Here is a 16,121-nt window from a genome sequence, read left to right as displayed (position 1 = left end):
CAGGGGCACATGCTGTGGCATGAGCTGGAGCCCATAATAATTGAATATATTTTCCAGTCGGCCACACCGGACCTATTGGTCATTCATTTGGGGGAGGAGGACCTCCCTGCCAGGTCGGGCCTTGACCTGCGGTGTGCGATGGCCACCACACTTCGGAGCTTTGCCAGGCATCGGCCTGGTATGACCTTGGTTTGGTCTGAGATGCTGCAGCGGGTCCACTGGAGGGGAGCTGTGGATCCCACTGCCGTGGACAGAGCCTGCAGAAAGGTCAACAAGGCGGCCGCCAAGGTGGTCCTCTCCCTTGGGGGAGCGGTGGCGGACCACTCCGAGATCTCCCGGGACAACAGAGACTTCTTCAAGCCGGATGGCGTCCGCCTGACCCAATGGGGTTTGGACATGTGGCTTCAGTCCATTCAACTTACTATCCTCCAATGGTTGAGATAGGGACAGGCTCAGGCTTGAGGAGCCTGGGCGGTGAGCTGCGAGGGAGGGCAGCTCGTGGCGGGTTTGCAACGGTGTCGCACATCTGGGGAGAGAACGAGCCTTCCGGCTAGGGCTCCCAGGCTTGTGCCCTGTTATGGGCCGGGGGGTGGTGCGGGCAGGCTGGCAGGCAGGCAGGCCGGGCCGCTGCCCGACACCCCAGGGAGTGGGGTTGGGTCGGGCCGGTAGGCGGCCATGGGCTTAACCGGTGCCCGACACCCCAGCAAGCAAGGCAGGAGGACGGGCTGTGTGCGGCCTTGGGGCTTAGCCGGTGCCCGTCTCCTCAGCATGGGCGGGAAGAGGGTGGAAGCAAGGAGTGTTATCTCTGGGGCTTCCCTTCCCGCCAGTCCCATATGATGGGATGGGATGTGCGACCCGTTTGCCGCCCAGCTCTTTTGTATATAGTTATTGCTGTTATGTTTGATATTTCAATAAACGGGCTGCGGCCCATTCCTTTTCCAGCCTGTCGTCGTGGTGTATTTATTGTGCAAGTAAGTCTCACCATCTGCAGCAATGTAATACACTCATGTTTGTAAGGTGGGAAATAAATATCCATTTACACCACCTTGGTACTGAAACACATTAGGGGGATGTTCAGCGAACCCTTACAGTAACAAAATGTTGGCAGGGAAATTCTGGAGTGCACCTTGCCAGGGCAGGACAGAGGAAGTCATCTTTGTAGGCATTCATCTTTCTAATGTTGTAACATGAGTCTTTTAGCTATAGAAAGGGCATGGTTCCCTCCATTTTGGCAATATCATCCCGCTCCAAATGCAGGCAGAAATTTATTTGCCTGTCTTTTTCCTCATTTGCATGGTAACTGCACTGAGTTTCATTTCCTTCCTCCAATGTACCACACAGACAACCAAGATTAGGTTGATGCTGCTCAACACTCAGGCCCACTCCACACATGTCAACAACGCCGGCGCAAGCCCAGTAAAAACACTGGTTGGGGGGAAAACTTTGAACAGCTGCTGCCTCCGAAATGAAACAGCACTGTCCTTTCACCCCCACCCCAAACCCGGTGTTTTTGAAACTTGCTAAACTAGTGAGTTTTTTAAAAAAATATATATTATTGTGCACCCAGCACCAAGTGAACAGCACTGGGTGGGAGGTGCCGCTTTTAGGCATGCCCTTTTAAAACTTACTTTCTCTTCCCTGCATGGCTCCGCAGGGTTGGGACACATCTCCTGCCCTCTGACCCCAAGGCATTGCCATGGTCATGGGAGGGATGTCCCCTCGTCCCTGCAGAGCTGCACAGGGAAGAGAAGGTAAGATTTTTTTCAAAAATATGTGCCTCCATGCAGAGGCACCTCCGTGAGCCGCAGCAGCTCAGGGGCCACCCACATGGAAACGTGTGAATGGCCCCTGGGCTGTACCAGGGTCATTTATCCCTGTGTGCAGCCACTTCATTGGCCCATGCGAAGTAGGCCTCAGAGTGTTCCTTCCCATCATGGAATGAATTATGGACTTTTCAGGGATCTCATGATAATGCAGCATGCTCAGAGATTTCATGCTAACCCACGGTGCTCAGCATTTCACCCTACCTATGATAAGCAAACCCCTGAATTCCAGTCACACAAGGGGATTAATTTAGTATAACAACTCTTTTCCCTCCTTTGTCACAGTACTCAGGAAAAAGGTGAACCATTACACCTATTCAGATGTGACATTTAATTGCTAATGGTTGGATGCAAAATTAAAGCTCTCATTTCATTCACCACTGTTCTTCTCAAGGTCCTACTCACCTGATGCATAGCCAACTTGATTTTGTAGAAAATATACCTCTGCACCAAACAGCTATAGATCAATGAAGACCGATAAATTTCAACTTAAATTTGCTTACTAAAAAATTCCTCTTATTCTGTTCTTTCCACAGATACTGAAATATGCAAGTGCAAAATCAATTATTGTACATTCACACAAATATTAAATAAATGTTCTTATTCATATAACCAAAATTATTTGTTGTTAATTTTTTCACAAAAAAGAGAACTTACAATTATATCACCAGTTTAAGTATCAATTTCGAGGAACTTCTCAGCCCATGTATAAAGCAAACATAACAGAATTGTATATAATTTAGAACAAAGAGTCCATATCAAGGAACATATAGCAGCAATCCATAGAATATCTCATACAATAATTTCACTTAGTACAAGTCAGGATATAGCAAAAAGCAATGTGTGACATATGCTTGTCTTGAATGGGCAAGAAAACACAAAAGGTCACTGTACGTCATAGTCCAGGTGCTGGGTGAGATCATCCATTTGGTAATTAGATGGGCAAAACTGGCAGAACTATAAAGGAGGCAAACAGAACAATGGTGGTAGTTGGTTTGCCTTGTGAGTGAAGTAGTGCGTTATACTTTGTGTAAATTCTTGGAGAACGTTGTACAGCATCTTGTTTGTGATCCTGTGTGCGCAACAGCAGATAAAATCCTTCCTGTTTGTAACGAGACTTGCTGTTTGCATGTTTTTCTTCACTGCCAACAGTTACCTACTGGTATTCCAGACTGTCCAGAAGTGGCTTCTAGCCCTTCCACTGGATTTTGGCTGACAGTCCATGCTCCACTAGTGTGTGACTATGGCCCTTTCCTCATGGGCCAGGGAAGTAGCTGCACACCAGGTTAAATGACCCTGGTGAAGCCCCAAGAATGTTTGCACGCTCCTGTGCAGGTGGCCCCGGAGCTACTAAAGCCCACGGAGGTGCCTCTGCATGGGGGCGCATCCTGTTCTTTAAAAACTTACCTTATTTCCCTGTGCAGCTCCACAAGGATGAAGAGACACACCCACACAGCCACGGTGATGCCTTGGGGGTCGGAGGGCAGCATGGGCATTTCTCCTCATCCCAGAGGGATGCGGAGCTGCGGTGGGAGAGAAGGTAAGTGTTTAGAAAACAGGATGTGCCAAAAAGCGGTGTCTCTGACCAAGTGCCGTTCACTCGGCACCAGGTAGAAAACAATGTTTTTGAAAAACCTAGCTCATTGAGTGAGTTTCAAAAACAGCATTTTCCTGCCAGTTTGGGGGGGGGGGGTAGACAGCACTGCCTCATTTTGAAGGCAGCAGCCATGCAAAGTGTGCCCCAGGAACAGTGTTTTTACCATGCCTGGGGCACTGTTTTTGGCCCGTGTGGAGTGGGCCTATGTTCCAGTGCACTATCATAAACCACAGAGAGCTTTTAGTCAATGACTTTCCTCTATACAAAAATATTATACAAACATTATCAATATGTTGACATACATAAAAGATAAACATAAATATGACATAGCAAATTTTCTCCCTACCGGGACTGTGGTTCCACTGCCGTTCTCAGGCTGCACAATTGCCCTCCAAGGGAAGCAACAAGAGCTCCCATGCATCGCAATTCAAAGAAACAGACCTGAAATTGACAACACCTGTAAAATTGTCTTTCTTTTGTAGTCTCAAATGATGTTTCAGCCACTCCCAAATGTATGGCAGGATTTGACTGAAGCACCTCTGTTTTAAACACTTTTTTTCCTCCTTCAAAATGGCACATAAAGGGTATTATGCATTCCCAACTTGTCAGCTCTGGCTCCATTAGAAAGTGCTCAATTATATTATAATCGAATAGCTGCCCAATATGAACCACATAATGGCTTACTGATTATCTGCCTTTAAATGATGTATGAAATGAATAAATAACGTTCTTCTCTAATATAACATAGTTAGAATGTGAAACAAAAAAACCCTGATTTCATGTTCTTCTTCTGTCCCAAACATATTTTATTTTAATTCTCTACAGCAGTTGGTCTGTTGCTTGCTTTCCCTTCATCAAGATAAGCACTGATTGAGCCACCTAAAACAGCATTCATCTTCATTTCAGCTTTCAAACTGTTCTAAAGGTGTTAAACACTGCTTAAATTGTTCTGTTTCTCCTTTCTGTGCTGTGTTGTTGATAAAAAGCAACTCACATTTATAAGAGCTATTGGTGGGGATAGTTCAGTATTCATTGGCACAGCATCAAGTCTAGTGTGAGTAATGTGCTGCAAAGGAAGGAACATTAGGGACAGAATACATTATTTATTGGCAATATTGCCATTATCTTTTTTCATTTGCCATCTGCGATATTACAACTGTGCAATCAATAGGCTATTGGAAAGTCACTCTAGCCTTCATTCTCTACCTCTACAGTATGCCTCAGTATGTGCCAGAATACCACAGTATGTGAGACCAAGTCATACAATCTAACTGGCATAGTGTGTATGCATGTATACTGAATATGTCTGGCAACTTTGGCACATGATAAAATGGCCATATGATGGTTTCACCATGTACCAGCTTGCAACTCAACCTACAATGACTACCTCCTCACCAAGTTGCCAAAAGTGGATTTGGCAGTGATGTGATAAATGTGAGCTGATTTGCTAGCTGGACATATGGTGAAGCAGTCATACATATACACATCATACGTGCCAAGCTTTGGCCAGACTCACAGATCATCTTTTTTAAAGCACTCTGAGGAGTTATCCCCTCAGGCCAACAAGCTTCCCATACCACTTGATGTTATTGAGCAGTTTGAACATTATAAGTTGTGCTGAGTTTCCAGCATTAATTCATTTTGTTTTATATCCATAATGTAGAAATTCACAGACAGTCAATGTGGAGATTTCACATTTGTGTCACAAAAACTGTACAAATATTTTATTTGAAAAAGTCATCTCATCCAAACTTTGGAGGTTCTATTCTCAGTTACGTGGATCAATCTTTCTGGTTCATATAGAAGGATGCTAATTCATGCACATTTTGACTTATTTCAAAACTGTAAAAATCACTTTCCTCGCAGTCTCTTTCTCAAAATGTACTTTTTGGGAAATATGACTGAACAAGGAGTTTGAAAAAGAGGAATCATTTTTCATGGCAATGAACCCTAAAAGCTCCGTGAGCAGCCATCCTCCATTTTGTCACTGGCCACCATAGTGGATAGAATGGATGGCAGCTTTTCTGCACATAGTGTGGGAATTATGTATGCATAGAAAGTTGGATGGTATAGTAAAACTGGAGGATAAGCTTGAAGAAAAAACTGGAACTCTCCATCCTATCCCTACTCATCAAATATTATTGTAATTACCTTTTCTACACTGAACAGGCTGAAATCATAAGAACTTTTTTTCTGTAAGTAAGTCCCATTTAATAAAATAGTGCTCACTTCTGAATAAATCCAGAAATCTAGTCTCTGTGGAAAGGTCAATAATGGATTTACTGAAAACATTGGTATGGGAATGAAAAGTGTGTATACATAGTACTAGGAGAAAATGGTCTGGAAACATCTGTGAAAGTCTATAGGAAGATATGGATATTCAAAGTCTGGCTTACAGGAACTGAACTAGGTCTTAACCCAAAGTATTGAAGGTGTTGGCTAAGAGTTTCAGTGGCTAAGAAAGCCAAAGACAAATTATTCAGGGAAGTAGGAGTCATAGGTGGATCTTTGACATGCCACCTGTGACTCTTCCTCCATGCCATCTCGTCCCTGTTTCAGGAAAGTGGATAAGGGGCTTGCCTGATGCGGTCTCCAGTTGGTAGATGGTCCCCCACCTGAAACAGCTATCAACAAAGGAACTGGTAATCTACAAGCCTTTCTAAAATATAGATCTCATTTCAAAACTAAAGTAAATAAAGCTCTTTGGACTGATAATTACAGATGTAACTGTGATCCATGGAGTGAGAACTTTTGGGGTCCAAATTTACATAACATAGAGGCCATCACCATTGAAGAATGCATTGCTGCTGCTTTCCTTTTGCATTTTTGTGTGAATGTGTGCTTGTCGAGGAAACCTAATAAGGAATTCTGAAAATGAATAAAATACTACACACAATAGGAAGAGAGAAGTTGGTGATGAATGATATTCCTTGTGTATTTCCAGAACTAATTAAGACATTGGATATTCAAAGATCTAGAATATATATTTGTTTGAGTATTTCAGAACTGTTGTCTACAAAGCAAAACCTTCTGGAGAGAATAGACCATTCAATGAAAATGGATTGCTTGTAAACCTCAACTTTTCCATAGGCTTTACTGCATCAAATTGATGACTTGCCCACACAAATTCTATTCAGCTGAACACTTGCTTTGGTACCTGTTGGCATCTGCTGATTCCTTGATTTATTAACCTGAGGCTGCCTAAAACTGGCTTAACCTGGCAAGATAAATGCCTTTGATAGCTTGGAAGCAGTTATATGTGATACACTCAGTCCTTCACATTACATACTTGCTTCAAATTCAAAAGAGTACCGGTAAGTCAGAATCAGGTGTCAGTGTTCCTTTGTGACATACCACACAGCAATGAAGGAAGAACTGTGAAGACAAAAAGTGTTCGAATTATTATTCCTTTCTAGATTTACAAAGTGTTTCATAGCTCTCATTTAATCATACCAATATTTCTGTTTGGTTGGAAAAGCTGAAGACTCATTTGGACAAAACATTATTATTATTATTATTATTATTATTATTATTATTATTATTATTATTATTATTATTATTATTATTATTACTACTACTACTACTACTACTACTACTACTACTACTACTACTACTACTACTACTACTACTACTTTGTAAACCGCCCTCCCCCGAAGGGCTCAGGGCGGTGAACAACACAGATAGAGCACAACATCAAATTCAATACAATAAATATGGATTAAAACAGCTCTAATAAAAATAAACCCTACCCCAACTAAAATACAGCATTGATTAACTCAGGATGGCGCCTGCTATCAATTCCCATAAACCCCAAAAGGGAAGGGGTGGTAGGATCTCCAAGATGTTATAGCGGGGGGAGAGGAAAAGGAGGGCCCCTTATCAACGGCTGGTCTCCCCAAAGGCCCGGTGGAACAGCTCGGTCTTGCAGGCCCTGCGGAACTCAGCAAGATCCTGCAGGGCCCGGACAGCTGATGGAAGGGAGCAATTTGTTCCCACCCAGGCAGGGGCCAGGAGCTGTGGAGAGGCTTCTGGCCCGGGTGGAGGCCAGCCCCACATTATCATTCGAGGGGCTAGGAATCACCAGTAAGTTGGCCTCTGCGGCGACGCAGCTTAGAGGAACGCCTATTTGCCCCAGGACATATATAGGGGTAAAGGCGGGTCCGCATGAGCAGATGTAATAGCGGAGGTCCCCAGGCAGCATAAAGGCCTCTGGAAGGTTAATACCAACACCTTGAAAATGATTTGGAATTCGATTGGTAACCAGTGCAAGCGGTGGAGCACAGGGGTAATATGTTCTCCCATGGCACCCCCTGTGAGCATACAAGCCGCTGCATTCTGGACCATCTTCAATCTCCGGATCAGCGGAAGGCGCAAAGGGAAGAGGTTCCGAGCGTGAAGCGCGAGGGTTACACAATAAGTCTTAACCTGGAGGTGACCGTTGCAATGGACCACGAGTGGCCAGGTCAGCTTGGGGAAGGAAGGGGCCAGCAGTCCGAGGCTCTGGACGTGAGATGGTGTAAAAAGCCTGGCCACCCGGGTTATATGGAGCCACCTGGGTCTCCATAGAAAGAGGCGAATCCAGGTGGGACTCCCCACGTCCACCGAACCGGGGGGGGGCTGAGGTGCCAATGTAGCCCCCTCCCACACCGGCGGCTGAAAATCCCCAACCTCCCCCTCTTGTCCCAGCCAGAGGATCTCCGTCTTTGCTGGATTCAGTTTCAGCCTGCTCTGTTTCAACCAACCAGCCACGTCCACCAAACAATGCTGGAGAGTCGCAGGGGCGGCAGCCGTTCCCCCCTCCATCGACAGAATGAGCTGAGTGTCATCAGCATATTGGTGACACGTCAGCCCAAAGCTCCGCACCAACTGAGCAAGGGGTCGCATATAGATGTTAAAGCAGCGGCACCGACTCACCGGGGGCCGCCATTGCCGTCTGGGGAAGGGAGCAGCCTCCTCGTTGCGTCGGCAGGTCCCTCCCCTGCCGATTGGGACACCCTGCGGCTTTGCGCATGCGCCGGGCGGCGGGCCAACAGGGGACGTGGGAGGGGCGCGCGCAGGCATGACGTGGCTTGCCGGCGCCGCCCTCCCTCCTTTTAAGCCAGAGCCAGCCTCGTGGCAGCCCTCTTCACTGGCTGCCCGGCGATCGTCGACATCGCATCTAGCGTGACTGTTCCTTTCGTCCGGCCGGCCATTTTCTTTCATCGGAAGCAGTGCAAGCTGACCCAGGTGGGATCGCTCCTTTTTCTACCTCCCTAGCCTTACAACAGGAGTTCAGTTTCCCTGTTCCCCTGCCCCTTCCGCTGCCGTCGGCACTGCCGGCCGGCCGGCGCTTACCGGGTCGCTCCTTCGCTCACCAGCTTCCGGAATTTTTTCCTCGTGTCGGCCCCTTGACCTTCGGCGGGCAGGCTCCGGCTCTTCCCGGCATCTCTTTTCTCAGCCGCCGCTTAGCAGCAAGCGGCTCACACTCACCGCGGCCCTCCCCTCTTGCCCGGCTGCCAGCTCCGGCTAGTTCCGGTGCTGTTCCCCGACCTTCGGTTTAAAGCCACGCTACGAGGGGAGTATCCCAGCAGGGCATCAGTCGGCATCAGCATGCCGCCCAAGCCTCAGCCAGAGTGCGCCCAGGTCCCGAGCACAGGAAAAAAGGCCAGCGCAAAACGCAGGCATCTGGAGCCTGCTTCTCCACCCCCACTCTCTCGCCCACAACGCGTTTCACGGAGTTGTGGCACTAAGCGCCACCAGGCTTTGCTTGGCATGGACCAACAGCCATCCCTCTCCAGGCGCACTGGGCACCATGGGGTCACCACGGGTCGGGGGTCCGAGCCCCCCAGCGGCCGGCAGCCTCCCCTTTCCGGGCGCACGGGGCGTCATGGGGTCACCACGGGATGGGGGTCGGAGCCCCCCAGCGGCCAAAAGCCTTCCCTTTCCAGGCGCACCGTGCGTCATGGGGCCACCATGGGGCAGGGGTCCGAGCCCCCCAGCGGCAGTTCCGTGGGTCCCAAAGGGAGTGCACCCAGGGGCCCCCGCACCAGCAGGGCAACAAAGGGCGCTTCTAAGACTAGGGGCTCCAAGGGTTCTGCCAATCAAGTGCCAGCTGCACGTCTGGCTAGCGCGTTTGCCCATAGCGGCACACCGCCCGCCCCCCCAGCCCCTTCGTCAGCCAGCTGGGCAGAGATGAGCAACCTCCTCGTTCAGGGCATGGCTAAGGCCCTAGCTCAATTTGCCCCCGGGGGACGACCCCCTGCTGATGATCCCGCCCAGGAGAGCTCTTCTTCCGCTCCCACAGAGGGGGCCATGGAGGGGGCTTATTCTTCTCACACACAGGACTCAGGGGCCCCTGTGCTGAGGTCCACGTCTTCAGACGACAGCGACTCAAACACCGGTGTGCGTAGGTCCCGTTCCAGGAAGAAGCGCAAGAGATCTTCACGCCGCCGCAGAAACCACACGTCTTCGGACAGTTCGTCTTCTAGTGAGTACTCCTCTGGGGAAGGTTTTTCGCATGAGGATGGCACCTACTGGGCCACACCTGAGGCAGTCCCCAGCCTTCCCCCCGCGTTAGAAAAACGCAAAACAGCATGCTGTGAGGTGTTCGCGGAGGCGGCTGGCAGCCTCCACGCGGGCATTGCCGATCACAATTCCCTTCCGGACCCCCCAGGCTTCCACATCTCTAAGAAGCTCAGGTCCAGGGCCCTTAATGGTTACTTTGTGGATGTCTTTGACTTCGTTCGCCCCTACGGCCCCCCTGGTTTGTCCGGCAAGGTTCTCCGCGGCCCCAAGACCAAAGCTAGAGCGGACAGGTCTTTTGAAAATTGGCTAGGGGGGTTCAGCGAATATGCCAGGCTTATTGCCGCAGCTTACCCGCACCGCGCCTGGCAGTTAATCTCACACCAGTGCCATGTCCTCAGGGCCCGTTCCATCGCAGGCGATGCGGCAGCACTCAGTTATGACGAAGAGGCCCGGAAGAGTGCTTCTTATTCCCCCCACGCCCGCTTAGATGCAGTCTACAACCCGGCTTGGACGTATTCGGTTCAGCCGTACGCCCGCCAGCAGTCCCACAATTTTAAGAAACGCCCCGCCTTTAAGGGTGAAGGGCGCTTGGTTTGCTGGGAATTCAACGCAGGAAAATGCCAGCGCGCCCGCTGCAAGTTTGATCATGCCTGCGAGACTTGCGCAGGCCCCCACGCATGCACCTCATGCCCTAAGGGCAAGGGTTCCCAGTCCTTTCGAGGGGCCCGGCCCGCTTCCAACCCCGCTAACAGGAAGGATGGCGGGTCGGGGACTAACACCTCCACCGGCCCCAATTAGTACAGAGCTCGCCCGTCCCTTAACAGCTTTAGCTCGCACCCCAGTTATCACTGCAGCACTCTTGCAGCTTTTGGAACAATATCCACACAGAACGGCCGCGCATTTCCTTAGCAATGGCTTCCAGCACGGCTTTCGCATACCTTATACAGGCCCTCGCATGGCCACCGATTGTAGCAACCTCAAGTCCGCTAAAGAAATGCCCCTAGTAGTAGCGGCCAAAATCAAGAAAGAGCTGGAAGCAGGCAGGGTGGCCGGCCCCTTCCTGTCCCCACCTCTGCCACATTTGAGGGTGTCCCCCCTAGGAGTGGTCCCCAAGAAAGCAGCTGGAGAATTCAGGCTTATCCACCATCTTTCCTACCCCAGGGGGTCATCAGTCAATGATTTCATTGACCCGGCCCTTAGCTCAGTGAGGTATGCCTCGCTGGATCATGCCGTAACCCTTATACAGGCTTGCGGTCCCGGGGCGTTGTTAGCCAAATGCGACATCCAGTCCGCATTCAGGCTCCTCCCAATCCATCCCGATGATTTTGACCTCCTGGGTTTCAAATTTGACGGCCGCTGGTACGTTGACAAGGCAATGCCAATGGGCTGCGCCGTAGCATGTGCTGCCTTTGAAACTTTCAGTTCGTTCCTCGAATGGGCCGCTAAAGTCAGAGCCGCCCACCCCTTCATTACCCATTACCTCGATGATTTTTTGTTCATTGGCAGAGCAGGGACCCCCCACTGCCACCAAGGGCTCTCCATTTTCCAGCATTTGTGCAAAGAACTGGGGGTCCCGCTAGCCAGCGAAAAGACCGAGGGCCCGGCCACGGCCTTGGTTTTTCTAGGCATCACCCTAGACACGGTGGTGGGCACGTCTCACCTCCCCCATGACAAGCTCTCTAAGCTTTCGGCCTTAATCCAAGGGTTGCTTTCCAGACAAAAGTGCACTCTGAAGGAGATTCAGGTGGTGTTAGGTCACCTTAATTTCGCATGCAGGGTCGTCGCTCCCGGTCGCCCCTTCTGCGCACGCCTGGCACACGCTACTAGGGGCGTGTCCGCCCCCCATCATCACATCCGGCTCACAGCGGGCATGAAAGCTGACCTCGCAGTGTGGCAGGAATTTTTGGTACACTTCAACGGCGTGTCCCTCTGGCAGACCTCGTGGCATCTGCAGGGCAGCCTTCAGGTTCAGTCTGACGCTTCAGGCAGCTGGGGCTTTGGTGTTTATTTCCAGGGCCAATGGTGCGCCCAGCCATGGCCAGAACCATGGGCCACCGGTGGTCTTTTGTCCGATTTAACCTTCTTGGAACTTTTTCCCATTCTGTGCGCAGTTTACATTTGGAAACGGGTTTTCGCTAATAAGAGAGTACGGTTTTGGTGTGACAACCTGGCCGTTGTGGGGATCATCAATAAGCAATCTTCTCGCTCTGAGCGGGTCATGCGATTGGTCAGGCGTTTGGTGACATGCTGCTTGATTAATAACATCTCGTTCTCTGCACAGCATATCCCAGGTCTACGCAACGAGGTGGCGGACGCCCTGTCCCGGGCGCAGATGGGGAGGTTCAGGTCCCTGGCCCCCGAGGCGAAGGTGCACCCGGAACCTTTCCCTTCGGAACTATGGAGCCTTGGCAACAGCGCACAGCAATGAGGGTCCTGGGTTCCCTCGCCCCGTCCACACAGCGGTCCTATCATGGTGCCCTCCAGGCCTTTTTGCTCTTTCAGAGGCGCCTTCGGGACCAGCCGTTCTCCGCCTTCCAGGAAGCACCGGTGCTGCGTTATTTGGATCACCTGCAATGTTCCGGACGCTCAGCTAAGACCGCCCGCGTGTTCCTAGCCGCAGTGTCCTTCTACTGCAAAGCCTCCGGCTTCCCGGACCCTTCACGGTCGTTCATTGCCCGGCAGGCAGTCAAGGGTTGGTCCAGGAGTTCTTGCAAGAGCAAGGACGGACGGCGCCCCATATCTTGGGTCCTCTTGCAGCGCCTATCCGCGATCCTTCCTAAAATCTGTCAGAGTAATTACGAAACGCTACTTTTCAGGGCCACATTCTCCTTGGCTTTTTTCGGAGCTTTTCGCAGCAGCGAGCTGGTATCCGCCTCCAGAGCTGACTGCTCAGGCAAAGCCATTTCCACCCAGGATGTTTGTATTTCAGGCAACTCCATCCGCATCCTTTTACGTCACTCTAAGACAGACCAGACGGCACGGGGCACCCCAATATTCATGGGGGCCATGCCAGCTGGTTTCCCTTGCCCCGTAGGTGACACGGCGGCCTTCTTAGCTGTTCGACCTCATTGGCAAGGCCCCCTTTTGATTCACAGGGACGGCTCTTGCCTCTCCCGCTACCAATGGGCCTGCGTTTTCCGCCTATGCCTGCGGGCTTTGCACTTGCCATACAGAGAGTTCGGGCTGCATTCTTTTCGCATAGGTGCTGCCACCACCGCCGCCTCGCTGGGCCTCTCCGTTGAGAGACTACAGGCATTGGGTCGTTGGCGTTCCGCTGCCTATAAGGTGCGCTATGGCGATTTCAAAAGCTTCCCGCCTAGGCAAGGGTATAATACATCAGACCACAATTACACCACTGATTTCTTTTGTTTTCAGTCTATCCTACAGGCCGGTCTTACGACGTATGGGTGATCGGTCACAGCATCGTTTACTGGGCGTATCAATATGCGGCATCGTCAGGATGGGGAAGACAGCTCGGCCTTCCCAACGGAGTCAACTTATCCTGGACCGGCATCAGAGGCATGCAGTGGGGAGCGTTATGGCCACTTTTGCAGGACTTGGTTCGGCGCAATGGACCCCCTCAGGCATTGGTGATACACCTTGGGGAAAACGACCTTCCAGCGACCAAGAGTGTTATTCTTCTGCAGGCTATGATGAAGGACCTTGCAGCCATCGCCGCCTTACTTCCTGAAACTACTCTTTTCTGGTCCAAATTGTTGGAACGGCGGTCCTGGCGTGGGGCTTCCAACCCCAAGCAGGTAGATTTAGCTAAGTTAAAAATCTGCCACACGGTATCATGTTGGATAACTTCAGCTGGAGGCAGATGCATCTGGCACCGGGACATTTCACACAAGCAGGAAGCATTATTCAGGAAGGACGGGGTCCACTTGTCGGACTGGGGAATGGACTTTTGGCTTCATAGTCTCAGGGGGGAACTGCTCACTTGGCTGACGGAATAGGGGCGTTGGCGGGAGCAGGGCTTGGCCCGGCTCTGTGGCGGTTTGCGCATGGGGGACCGATCCTTTCGTCAGGTTAGCTGCCTGCTAACCAGTTGGGGGCCTCCTTCCGAGGTTTGGGGTGGAGCTAGCCAGGGCTCATTTAGCCCAGGCGTGGGCTGTCCTGGCTTGCGCCCCACGGTAACAGGGAAATCTTCATACAGCGGCCCAGCGCCCACTTGAAATTTCCCTCTCTTGCTGCCTACCACTGCTATACATATTTGTTTCCTCAAACAGGCGGGTTTGAGGAAAGCGGGTGTTGAGGAACAGCCCACAAGGCTGCTCAGCACCGGATCCGACCCCCATGCTGCGCCTTCCGCTTCTCTATTCTGTCAAGCCAATAAAATCATGGCTATGGCCAAATTTTATACCATAAATAAAGTGTTGTGTTTTATTTCTGTGATGATTTGTGACTGCGTTTTATTTGGAGGCAATCTTTCTCTCCCTCTGGCGGCAAATAATAGCGGGGAGATCCTTGACTGGGAGATCCTTGACTGGATCCTTGACTGGATCTTCCATCAACTTCAATAATCTTTCCGCAATTTGAATTTGGGGCATGCTGCTGGGCAGGTGGCATTTAACTTTTTCCACCACGCCTCTTTTTCTAAAAATCATCACCTCACTAAAATGTTTGCTAGCTTTAGTATGCAAAAGATGTCAAGTAAAATGATTTTCACTTTACATCTTCTCCCAAGGTGTTAATATAAAAAATAATTTTGGATCAGATCAAAATAGAAAATGCCACTTCTGTCCTAGAGATGAGACAAATACCTTAAACTCGATGAAATTCATGAGCAGGCACAGTCCTTCCAAGTTTATTTGTAGTTATTTCTACAGTGACTTGCATTAACTTTCAGATTCCAGTTACCTGATTTCCCAGAACTGGTGTACAGTGAATGGTTATTCACTACTGAAAGTCAGACTTTTTTTTTAAGTAGTGAGGTTTGTATCTGTGTACTGATTACTTTCTGGATAAATCGAAGCCTGCCTAAGCTAAATGCAGTTTTTTTTCTTGTAGGCATTCCTTCAGTGAAGAGGATGCTTGGCTACTTTGTGGTACTTGCTGCTGAGTGAAAGAAAATTAATATGACTTGGAAGCATGCATAGAATCACTGAAACATTCAGCATACATTAGATAGTCACTATTAGGGTAACTAAAAACAGCAAAAAGGTGTTGTTCGGGAATACTTTGGATATGTTTTTCTGAAGAGAAAGATGACAAAGCATGAATAATAAATTGATTTGGTCTTTAAAAGCCATAACTTTTAGGTCAGCGAAGTCTTTGTCCCATTAGTTGCTTTCTTAGATTTTAAATTCTTGGCTAACATAATATTCAAGGGTGCATCCCTCTCACAATTGAAAGCCAGTGCAATCCAGAGTACTTCCAAGCAAGCTAACGACAATTATTCAAATCAAATACATATGCACAAAATAGATACACTATGGTGTTACGTCTCTCTCTCTCTCTCTCTCTCTCTCTCTCTCTCTCTCTCTCTCTCTCTCTCTCTCTCTCTCTTTCTTTTCTTTTTTTAATTTTTGGACATCCAACACTATTACAACAGCTGTATTTCCAAATGGATCATTGCTCTCTCCCCTCCCCTTTTAAATGGTGGGTATATGATTATCATCTGCCTTTCTGAGCACACTTGAGAAGTGACAAATTGCTTCTGATATTATCCTCCTGGTTGCTTGAGATAGTGCTCCACACACAGTGGAGTCTTTTATTGACTGTAAAGTGTGATACTAATTATTACTTAACACCTGTATAGTGCTTTTCATCTTCAAAGCATTTCACAAACAGTGATTAATTAATCCTCATTGCATCCCTAGGAGGTGTATGTTATTATCCCCATTATACAGATGAGGGAACTGAAGCAAAGCAGATTAGTGTCTCTTTTTAGACCACCAAGAGTGTCAATGGTGGCAGGGAAGTTCCTCAGGAGTTGCTTGCTGCCAATCTTTCACTCCAACCTCAGGGGCACAGGTCTGTGTGTAATTGATCTAGCTCCAGCAGCAAGTTAGGTTAGAAACTAACCAGCCATTTTAAGAACACTGCTCCTGAATACTTCTAATCATTAGTGAGATGCACAAATGAGATTCCCTTGGAAATAGCTGCAAGGGTATAGTAACAAAACTGCCACTCTTCCTGCTGGAAATAAAATGTGTGGAAATCAAATAAGCATTTGTTCATGCCAATGCAGC

The 16,121-nt window shown here is 49.2% G+C and overlaps 1 long non-coding RNA gene across 1 annotated transcript in view; it reads left to right on the top strand.

The window, feature by feature from the left end:
* Positions 1-15,079, top strand: part of LOC125429972 — a 72,480-nt gene extending 57,401 nt beyond the window's left edge. Inside the window, exons 2-3 of the long non-coding RNA XR_007244073.1 lie at positions 3,248-3,363; positions 14,938-15,079. This is a non-coding gene — a long non-coding RNA (uncharacterized LOC125429972). The remainder of the gene's footprint in view (positions 1-3,247; positions 3,364-14,937) is intronic.
* The last annotated feature ends 1,042 nt before the right edge of the window (positions 15,080-16,121 follow it).

This window comes from Sphaerodactylus townsendi, linkage group LG03 (genome assembly GCF_021028975.2).
Source record: "Sphaerodactylus townsendi isolate TG3544 linkage group LG03, MPM_Stown_v2.3, whole genome shotgun sequence".
Taxonomy (NCBI): Eukaryota; Metazoa; Chordata; class Lepidosauria; order Squamata; family Sphaerodactylidae; genus Sphaerodactylus; species Sphaerodactylus townsendi.
The sequence above is the reverse complement of the archived record's forward strand: the minus strand, read 5'-3'. Positions and strand labels throughout refer to the sequence as shown.